We start from the raw sequence: 10580 nt of genomic DNA on the forward strand, positions 1-10580 counted from the left end.
GTTTGAATAATCTTCGTGCCATGCTCAAAAGGTGTGTGGAAACTAATTTGGTGCTCAATTGGGAGAAATGTCATTTTATGGTGCGTGAAGGCATTATTCTTGGGCATAAGGTCTCTAGCAAGGGTCTTGAGGTGGATAAAGCCAAGGTGGGAAGTCATTGAAAATCTTCCACCACCTATTTCTGTGAAAGGAATCCGTAGTTTTCTTGGTCATGCGGGTTTTTATCGGCGGTTCATCAAGGACTTTTCAAAGATATCTAAGCCGTTGTGTAACTTTCTTGAGAAAGATGTATCTTTCAAATTTGATGATGAATGTTCGACGGCATTCGAGACTCTGAAGAAGAGTTTAATCACTGCGCCAGTTATTACAGCACCGGATTGGACAGAGCCTTTTGAGATGATGTGTGATGTAAGTGATTATGCGGTAGGTGTAGTTCTTGGGCAGCGCAAGAATAATCTCTTTCATGTGGTCTACTATGCTATTAAGACCTTAAATGGGGCCCAAATGAACTACACCACTACTGAGAAGGAGCTCTTGGCTATAGTCTTTGGTTTCGAGAAATTTCGATCCTATCTGCTTGGGACAAAAGTGACAGTATTCACTGATCATGCGGCCATTCGCTATTTGGTTTCCAAGAAGGATTCGAAGTCGAGACTCATTCGTTGGGTGCTCTTACTTCAGGAATTTGAGTTAGAGATCAAGGATCGAAAAGGTACTGAGAATCAAGTAGCTGACCATCTCTCTAGATTGGAGAATCCTGAGTCTACTTCACAGGATAAGACATTTATCAACTGAATCTTTTCCGGATGAGCAGTTGTTCGCAGTTCAGGAGGAAGAGCCATGGTTTGCAGATATTGTAAACTATCTTGTCAGCAATATAATGCCTCCTAATTTGACCTCAGCTCAAAAGAAGAAGTTTCTACATCAGGTGAAGTGGTATATGTGGGATGAACCATATTTGTTTAGACAGAAAGCTGACCAGATCATCAGGAGATGTATCCCGTTGTGTGAGACGGAGGGGATATTACGAGACAGCCACTCCACAATTTATGGTGGACACTATGGTGGTGAGAAGACGGCAGCTCATATTCTGCAAGCAGGTTTTTTCTGGCCTACTTTGTTTAAGGATGCTCATCAGTTTGTTTTAAGGTGTGATCGTTGCCAAAGAGTGGAAAATTTGATGAGAAAGGATGAGATGCCGTTAAATGTAATGCTTGAAGTCGAGGTTTTTGATGTTTGGGGAATCGATTTCATGGGGCCTTTTGTCTCGTCCGGCAATAATCAGTACATCTTGCTGGCAGTCGATTATGTCTCAAAATGGGTAGAAGTCAAAGCTCTACCGACAAATGATGCAAAAGCAGTGTTGAATTTTCTTCATAAGCAGATTTTCAGAAGGTTTGGAACGCCTCGGGTAATCATAAGTGATGAAGGGTCGAATTTCTGCAACCGTAAGTTCACTTCTATGATACAGCGTTATAATGTGAATCACCGAGTTGCTACTGCCTATCATCCGCAAACAAATGGTTAAGCAGAAGTGTCTAACAGAGAGATCAAGTGCATTCTAGAGAAGGTTATTTGTCCGTCAAGGAAGGATTGGTCTTTAAAGCTCGATGAAGCTGTTTGGGCTTACAAAACAGCATACAAAACTCCACTTGGTATGTCCCTGTTTCAACTGGTGTATGGTAAGGGATGTCATTTACCTGCGGAGCTTGAGCATAAGGCCTATTGGGCATTGAAAAAGTTGAACCTGGATTTAGATGCAGCTGGTAAGAAGAGAATGCTTCAGCTTAATGAACTCGATGAATTTCAACTCCAAGCGTACGAGAATAACGAAATGTACAAGGAAAAGGTGAAGAGGTGGCACGATAGGATGCTACATCCTAAGTTATTCGTGTCGGGGCAACAAGTTCTCTTATTCAACTCTCGTCTCCGACTTTTTCCTGGAAAGTTGAAATCAAGGTGGTCTGGGCCTTTTATTGTCAAAACTGTGTTTCCACATGGAGCGGTGGAGATTTTTGAGAATGATCCGGACCAAGCATTCAAGGTTAATGGTCAGCGTTTGAAGCACTACTATGGGGACACGGCAAATCGAGAAGTGGTTAGTGCCGTTTTATTGTCAACTTGAGGAAGGTACGCAAGGTCAAGCTAATGACGAAAAAGAAGCGCTGCGTGGGAGGCAACCCATGATTTGTTGTTACAGGAACCCTTAGAAGTTAATAACTTATCCAAAACCACAAAAAAAATCAGAAAAATTGGGCTCGAAAAAAAAAATTCCAGAGACCCCCTGAGCGCCCGCTCAGCTCTGCTGAGCGGTCGCTCAGCAAGCTGCTGAGCGACCTGCTGAGCGACCGCTCAGGGGTCGACTGTGAGAATTTTTTTTAAGTTCATAAAAAATCCAAAAAAATCAAAAAATCAAAAAAATAAATTATAGCCCCATTACCCACGATTTCTTTTCCCATTACCCCATGATTTTATCCCTCAAACCCACTCCTAATCTAATTTTAACCTAATCCATACCCTATATATACATACACCTATCCCATACATCTCCCACACACTTTCTACACTCAAACTCTCTCCCAAACACAAAAACACTATTCTCAAGCACTTTTATTCAGATTCAATGGTACCCAAGAGAGCAAGGACTATTGATAGCAGCAACACAGTCCCTACTGCTGATTCATCGAGGGGTACTACTGTGAGGCCTCGGTTGAATGACAGAGCTGCGGAGGAGGAGTACACTAGGCCTTTGGGGAAGCCGATTCTGAAGGAGAGGGGGTTTTTACCATCGGGGAGGGATGGTGAGTTGCTACCGATAATTGCAGAGAAGGGGTGGATAGCTTTTTGTGAGTCGCCTGAAGCAGTACCGATGAGCGTGGTTCGCGAGTTCTATGCGAACGCGATGGCCGAGAAGAATGGGTTTTCTGTGGTCCGAGGGCTGACGGTTGATTATCACCCAGCGGCAATTCGCCGTGTGATTGGGCAGCGAGAGAGGAAACCCGAGGAGGAGAACTGGAATGAGAAGACTGCTGAGGATTTTGACTTGGATTTGATTTGTGCTACTCTCTGTAGGCCGGGCACAGTTTGGACCTTCAAGACAGGAACTAATGAGTATCGTCACTTTCCGGTGATCGCTATGAACAGGTATACCCGTGCATGGAATGCGTTTATTTGTGCTAATATTGTGCCTTCTTCGCATGCACATGAGGTCACAGTTGAGAGAGCACAGTTGTTGTGGGGAATTCTGAATGAGGAGTACTATGTGGACCTTAGTGAGTTCATCTACTAAGGGATTCTGAAGTTTTTGAGGGGAGCTAAGCGCATGAACATCCCTTATGTATCCACGGTCACGAAGCTTTGTCGAGCAGTGGGAGTGAACTGGCCGTCTCATGAGCAGTTGCAGTTGCCGGCCGCTCCGATTGATTCTGGGACTCTGAATGGGATGCAGGAGTGGACCGGTGGTGAGCCCGAGGAGCATAGGCTGGGTTATTGTCTTCCAGGAGGGCGTCCAGCACGAGGTGCTACTATGGCTAGGCCTAGGCGTGATGAGGTTGGTTCTTCGAGAGCTCAGGAGGGTGCTGGGATGGCAGATACCAAGTATAGGAGGTTGTCACGGCGGATGGATGCCATGTACAAGATGCAGAGCAGGTTTGCTCAGGAGCTCACCCTTGCGTTAGGGACTGCTTTTCGGGGCCTTGGAGCTGACATCCAGTGGCCAGTTTTTGGTGAGGACTCTGCATACCCGCCGCCTGATACTCCACCCATTGAGGGTGATGATGATGATGACTCCGAGTAGGTATACCCTGTATTCCTTTCTACTACCTTCACTGGGGACAGTGAAGATTTTAAGTTTGGGGGTGGTAGTTAAGGAATATTTTGTGTGTGTGTCATATAGCTGCATATTCATGATAGTTTAGTTCATATAGTTGCATAATTTTTGCCATATAGTTTTTTTTATATAGCTTTATTTGTTTATCATATCATATAGCTCATGCATATGCCATGATCCCTTTTGTGATGATTTATCGACTAATTTGTGATGTTGATACGAGTGTAGTGATGGCATTAAAGTGATGTTGAGTCGTGTAGGTTGATATGCATGATAGAAGCACTTGTATTTTCACTAAGTCTTAGAGAATGCTTAAGGACTAGATTGTTGTTATGATCTGATTGTTTTCGAGGTTAATCTAATTATTATGCTTAGAATTTGATAATAGGTTCTTAGTGATAAAGGCATGAAAAAGAAAAAAATGGAGTAAAAAAAAGGAATTTGTTGCTAATTGTGGCTAGGCGTCAATTGGCTAGTAGCCGGCTCGTAGGTTTCTGCGAGTAGTCTAGGGTTGAGCAAGATGGAGCGAAACGCACTTGCTCAAAAATTTTGAAAAAAAAAAAAAAAAATAGAAAAAGAGAAAAAAGGAAAAAAAAAAAAGAAGTATGTGTTTATGCAAAATTGATCATGAGTGGTGTTACACCCGGCATTTCTGTGTAATATTAATTGTAAATTTAGTACAACTTTAAAAGCCGAATGCCAATATATGCTACTATTGTATGCTTGTGTGAATGAGAACTCTGCGTCTTAAATTTTCGTTATGTGGTATATGAATTTTCAAAGCAAAAGTTTATTTATTTCTTTCATTTTTGATTTATAAGGAATATTTTAAACCTTGAATAAATTTCTCTTTAAAAGTTATTTTGTTCACAAATTTCAAAAGTAGTTTTATAAAATTTCTAAAAATCTAAATTATTTTATGGTATAAATTTTATAATTTTTGAACTTGTCTTTTATTTTACAAAAATATATCTTTATAAATGTTAATTGTTATAATTATCAAATTACATAGTTGTCCTTGCATGCAAATCCTTTCTATTCAATCTAAAAGGGCTAAAGAGACAATTACCACCCCACTAACTCTTATTTTTCTAGCCAAATTCCTCCTTTACCCTTGCATGCAAAATGATCCAAGTATAAGTGGAAGGGTAGTCATGTCAATTCCTATTACCACTCATATTTGTCAAAACAAAAACCATAAAACAACTAAAAGACATGATCATTTCACACATCACCCACACCACACTCTTTCTTCTCTCCCTCCTCTTTCTCACTCTCGGCTCCTACCCCCTCACTCTCGGCTTTTCAGCCGAAACCACCCCTCCCCATTTTCTTTCTTTCTCAATCAAGTTCCCACCTCCTACACAAGTAAATGTTACTTCCCATACCATGATCACATATATTTCAAAGAGTTTTGAGTAGGAAGTTTAAGTTTTAAGGTTGCATGTTAAGGTTTTAGTTGAAACTCAAAGTACAACCTTGATTCTTATGAGTTTAAGGTTGTTTTTGAGAGGACTACAAGGAATGGTGAAGTGCCAAGTCTTGAGAAGGAAACTCTTGATGTTAAATAGCAATTCCCTTCCATTTCATTCGGCCATGACCATAGGGGAGCCGAATGAATGGTTCTTGAGACCATTCTTGCTGCTTTGTTCAATTTTTGCATGTTTATGTGATAATGGCTTGAATTTTGTAGTAAAAATTTGATGAAACTCCTTGCATGCTAAGTGATCATCTATATATAGCTCATGCTAGGCTTGCATGTAAATTTCTTGGTAAAAAATATTTAGAAAACATGTTGTTTGGCTTGCAAAACTCGGAGACATGCATGCATGTGGATTTCACTTAGAATATTATAAAATTTTGATCATTTGGAAAGATTTTATTAGTAAGCTTTAATTTCAGTACGAATAATGTGTTAATATTGATTAATGCTTCTTGATACATGGTAATAAGTCATGTATATCTTTTATAAAATGCATAACTTGTTGTTTCAAAAACTTGATGATTTGTGAGTTGTGAAATGTGGTTTCTTTTGTTTTGCTATGATTGCACCTTAGGTAAAGATGATCTCCACCAAGATTATTTTGAGTATAAGGGAGTTAGTTTAGTAGATCACCATGTTTAAGTCTTGGTTTGGGTGTTGGGTTATCGGTGGTTGAGTTTGTCAAGTCAAAACCTTGGAGAAAGGAGAGTTATAATTTCTGCAGAAAATCAGTTTAGTACCCTTAGGTTTAGAGTGAGTTTTGACCATGTCATTGATGTGCAATTTAAGGCTCTGTCCAGCAGGGGACAGTTTTGTTACAACTTAGAAATAGGGAGATTTGACCATGTCATGGGTAGGCCCTCAGTAGGCCCTATTGGGCCTTAGTTAGAGGGAGTGTCAGAGAAGTTTTTCCAACCATAGTTCATAGGATATGAGTCAGAACCATGTGTCACAAGTTAATTCAAGTTAGGGTGTTTTCTGCCCAGGAAAACAGGGGAACCATGGACTTTGAGCTTAGGCCCAAGAAGGCCCAAGCCAGGCCCTTGAGCCACATCAAGTTTGGGAGATGCCCTTAGGTCAGGAGAGTCTTGTGTAAGAGTTTTGAAGGAAAACCTATAGTTTAAGGGTGTCAAATGCACTCAAGAAATCATAGATGTCATTCTGAAATTTGCACCAGTGAACACTTTCACTCATCACATAGTTTTAGAACACTTAGGAGTGAGGTCTTGGTTAACCACCATAGTTGTAAGACAGTATAAGGTCAGTAGAATAAAAGGCACAAGTGAGGGTCAATAGGTCTTGGATAGTTTAGTAAAGGCACATCGAGTTAAAAAACCAAAATTAGAAGACTTTGTCTAGTTTAGCGACCAGGTGACTTAAGTTGGGGGATCGAGATCATCCAAGCCTAGTGTTGCATTATGGTGTATATGGTGTTATTTGGTATTAATATATGATATGTGATTATGTGGCTAGGTGTGTGCAATTATAAATTAAAGGTGAATATAAATTAAGTGCATATAGGCCTAAGTGCCATCTGTGTTTAAATTCGGGTTGTAAATAGGTTAAGTTAGTGAGAATATATTATAATGAGGATTATTATTATTTATGTAGGATCTCGAGACGAGGGAAACCTTTTCATAAAGGTCGAGTGAAGCTCCAGTTGCTCCTACCAGTTAGACCAGACCAGCCTTTCTCAAGGCAAGTGATTCAACTTGACCTTCATATTTACTGCCAATAGTTCATACATTGCTGCAACTATCCTGTGTCATTTGATATATTAAATCAAGCGTAACTTATGTTTATCTTTGAATTATATAAAAATGCCATGAGCCCTCGAGTACGTATTGCAAAGTGGTCTTATCATGATAGTATATTAAAGTAATTCGAATGCCAGGATAAAAGAAAGGGTAGTTATAACTCTAGGTTGATTCTCTTGATTAACATGCTGATGATTCCTAAGTATTGATATCTCATCCTGATACTTGAACCCCTATAGAACATTACCTTGAACCCTAAAAGCCAGATACTTATCAAAGTGATTCCTCATTGATTGATACCCCTCTTTCTTATCCTGAAGCTTGACAATTCTGATATATCCTGAGTTGAAGATCATTTCTGCATACCTTAACACCCTTAGTATTCATGAAGCTTATCTTCTTGATGATCCAGCACTTGAACCTTGATGAGAAACCATTGCTTAAAGCCCAATTTGGCATTACCCTTTATAATATCCAATAGCCTCACTAAATCCCCTTGTCCAATCTTTGATATATGAAAACCATTCAGTTACTTTAATAGAGTATAGTTTTGTGAATCATGGTCCTGAGATTTAGTACCATATTTCCCGTGTTTCGAGTTGATCTATAATCCCTTGATAAAAAAATGTTTACTGTAAAAGAGATTTTGTTATAAATCGGCATCAGTTTTTGAAATAAATAAAATATGGGTTTTTCAGTCCCAAAGGGGGATAAATGTTTTCTTTGAATAGTGGATCTGGACTGAGACGCGAGTCCTTTCCACACTTATATTAGGCTTAAAAGTTGCCTAGGGATTCCCATTAATGTTTTAGAACCCAGCGAGGTTCGGGATTACTTCGCGGCTGATCACCGGCTGTAATCCGTAGCGTCATAAAATAATTTTGATTAAGATATGTTTTTTTTGATACCAACAAAATGATGCCATCACCCAAAGTTTTATCTCTCATTATCATTGGTCATGTCCTCCCATTGACATTCTTTATTATATATCTCGATTTATGTTTTGTATCGTATTGTTTAGCACTTGTTGAGCATTTGGCTCACTCCTTGCTTTACCCTGATATTACAGCTAGCAGCTATGGTTAGATTCAAGCAGATTGCCCGTAAGACCTGTGATGCTGATGCCTATGTTCGAGCTCAGGTAGAATAAGTGATAGTAGTTTGTGTGAGGACTCGGTATTTAAAATCAGTTGTAATAGATGGTAGTGTTGGGCTGTTCCAAATCCTAAACTGTAAGATCTTGGATTTGGGTATGTTTATTTATTATTAAATGTTGTAATAGTTATATTTAATTTGTTGTTTAAGTTGGGGTGTGACAGGTTTTGGTATCAGAGCTACGGTTTAGAGTCCCTGGACAGCCCAAATAGGTTAAAGGGTATATGTGTAGGTTATAGATAATATGCGAGAGAGTAGGCTAAGTAATTTATTATTAATACTCCTCTTATTGGTTTGTCAGCAAAGGGCGCATTCCTCGTCATCCTCTGGTTCAGACGACACTATTGCTTTCACCGTGTATGCTGAGTTGAGGCGCGAGTTTGATATGCTTCAGGGAAAGTACGACCGACTGATAGACCGAATGAAGAACGTGTACCCGGACAGCCGAAACTATGAAGGGAAGCCCAAGGAGCAGATGACTACGAGACTTGAGACCTTGGTTCAGTACGTCAACACTAAGCTTGAGGAGATGCCAGCGCACCAGGACCGCACCAGCCAGTATGTCATTCAGATGGTGGCGGATGAGCTCCAAAGCATTGTGAAGACGCTTCGAGAGGGAAAGACTACCAAGCCCCGTTCAGATGGAGTGGAGCCTTAGTTCTTTCCATTTACCTTTCATGTTGTTGTACTATCAAACTCCGTAGAATTTCCCAGTTGTTTCCGTTATTTCCTTTAAATAAGCCTGTTGATCCTAGAATGAGACTTTGTTCTAATCCCATGTATTGTGACCTTTAAATTTCAATAATCATGCTCTATTGTTCCAATTGCTCTCAACTGTTATTATACGCTTTTATATGCATCATCATATCTGCTTAATTTGAAACCTGACCTCACATGTAAATAAGAATGCCATGCGATACCCTCGAATTGTTTTATTATTCATATCTGTTTTGACATAACTCTTATTTCAGGATCATGCCTCCCAAAAAAAAACCCAACAACCACATCCACCACAGACCCAAATATTCTTCGACTACTGGAAACTTTGCAACAACAAACCAATGCTATAGCCCAACAACAACTAACTCTTCAACAGCGAATTGAAAACCAAGATAACCATGAACCACACCAACCACCTGAACCACCAGTACCACCTAGACAAATTGTCACTTTCAAGGCTTTTCAGAATGTCAATCCACCTGCATTTCATGATACCACTGATCCAGTAATAGCTAACACATGGATCAAGGAGATGGAAAGGGCTTTTGAGTTGGTATAGTTAGGAGACGATCAGAAGACGCCGTATGCTACTTACTTCTTGAAGGACGAAGTCATCTATTGGTGGGAATCAGTAAAAGCTATGGAAGCAACTCAACAGGTTTCTTGGGAGAGATTTAAGAAGTTGTTTCTGGACAAGTATTACCCTAAGTACACGCAGAATCAGATGGAGCTTAAATTTTTGGAGTTGAAGCAAGGGAACATGACTGTACTGGAGTATGAGAAGAAGTTCACTGAGTTGTCAAGGTTTGTGACAAAGTATACCAGCACCGAGGAGGAAAAAGCGAAGAAATTTCAGCAAGGATTGGAGCCTTGGATCAGAGATAGAGTGGCTATGTTTGAGCTTGAAACTTATGCGGGAGTAGTTCAGAAAGCTGCTCTGATTGAGAATAATGGGATGCAGTTAAGGAAGGAGAGGGATAACAAGAAGAGGAAGGTTCCATTTTATGGAGAAAAGTCTGAAGCGGGAAGTTCACAAGATCGGAATGTAAAGAGGATCGGATTCCAGAAGGGCAGAAATTTTCAAAAGAAGGGAAATTTGGGTAAAAGGCAAGAATCAAAGGGGAACAACCAGAGACCCGAATGCAAGCACTGTGGAAGAAGGCACCCCGGAGTGTGTAATAAGTTGAGCATGACATGCTATAGGTGCAATCAGAATGGACATTTTGCGAATGAGTGCAAGATACCGAAGCCAGGAGTTACGTGCTACAAGTGTGGGAAAACTGGACACATAGCTAGGGAGTGCAAGGCAACCGGACCAGTCAAAGCTCTGATGAATGTGGCAAACACCAGTGCGAGCGTGCCAGTTAAGGTATTGGCATTACCTCTACCACCTACACCAACCCCACAAGCAACAGCAAGGACATTTGACCTGAAGATGAAGGATGCTGTTCAGAATTCTGAGGTGATAGCAGGTACACTTTTACTCAATAATGTCAAAGCTAAAGTATTGATTGATTCGGGAGCAACAAGATCTTTCATATCAGAAACTTTTGTTGATAAGCTTCAATGTGATAAAATGATTATGAGCGAGGTAGTAAATGTGGTAATTGCGAACCAAGAGAAGATTCCTGTGAAT

Source organism: Apium graveolens, chromosome 3 (genome assembly GCF_009905375.1).
Source record: "Apium graveolens cultivar Ventura chromosome 3, ASM990537v1, whole genome shotgun sequence".
NCBI lineage: Eukaryota > Viridiplantae > Streptophyta > Magnoliopsida > Apiales > Apiaceae > Apium > Apium graveolens.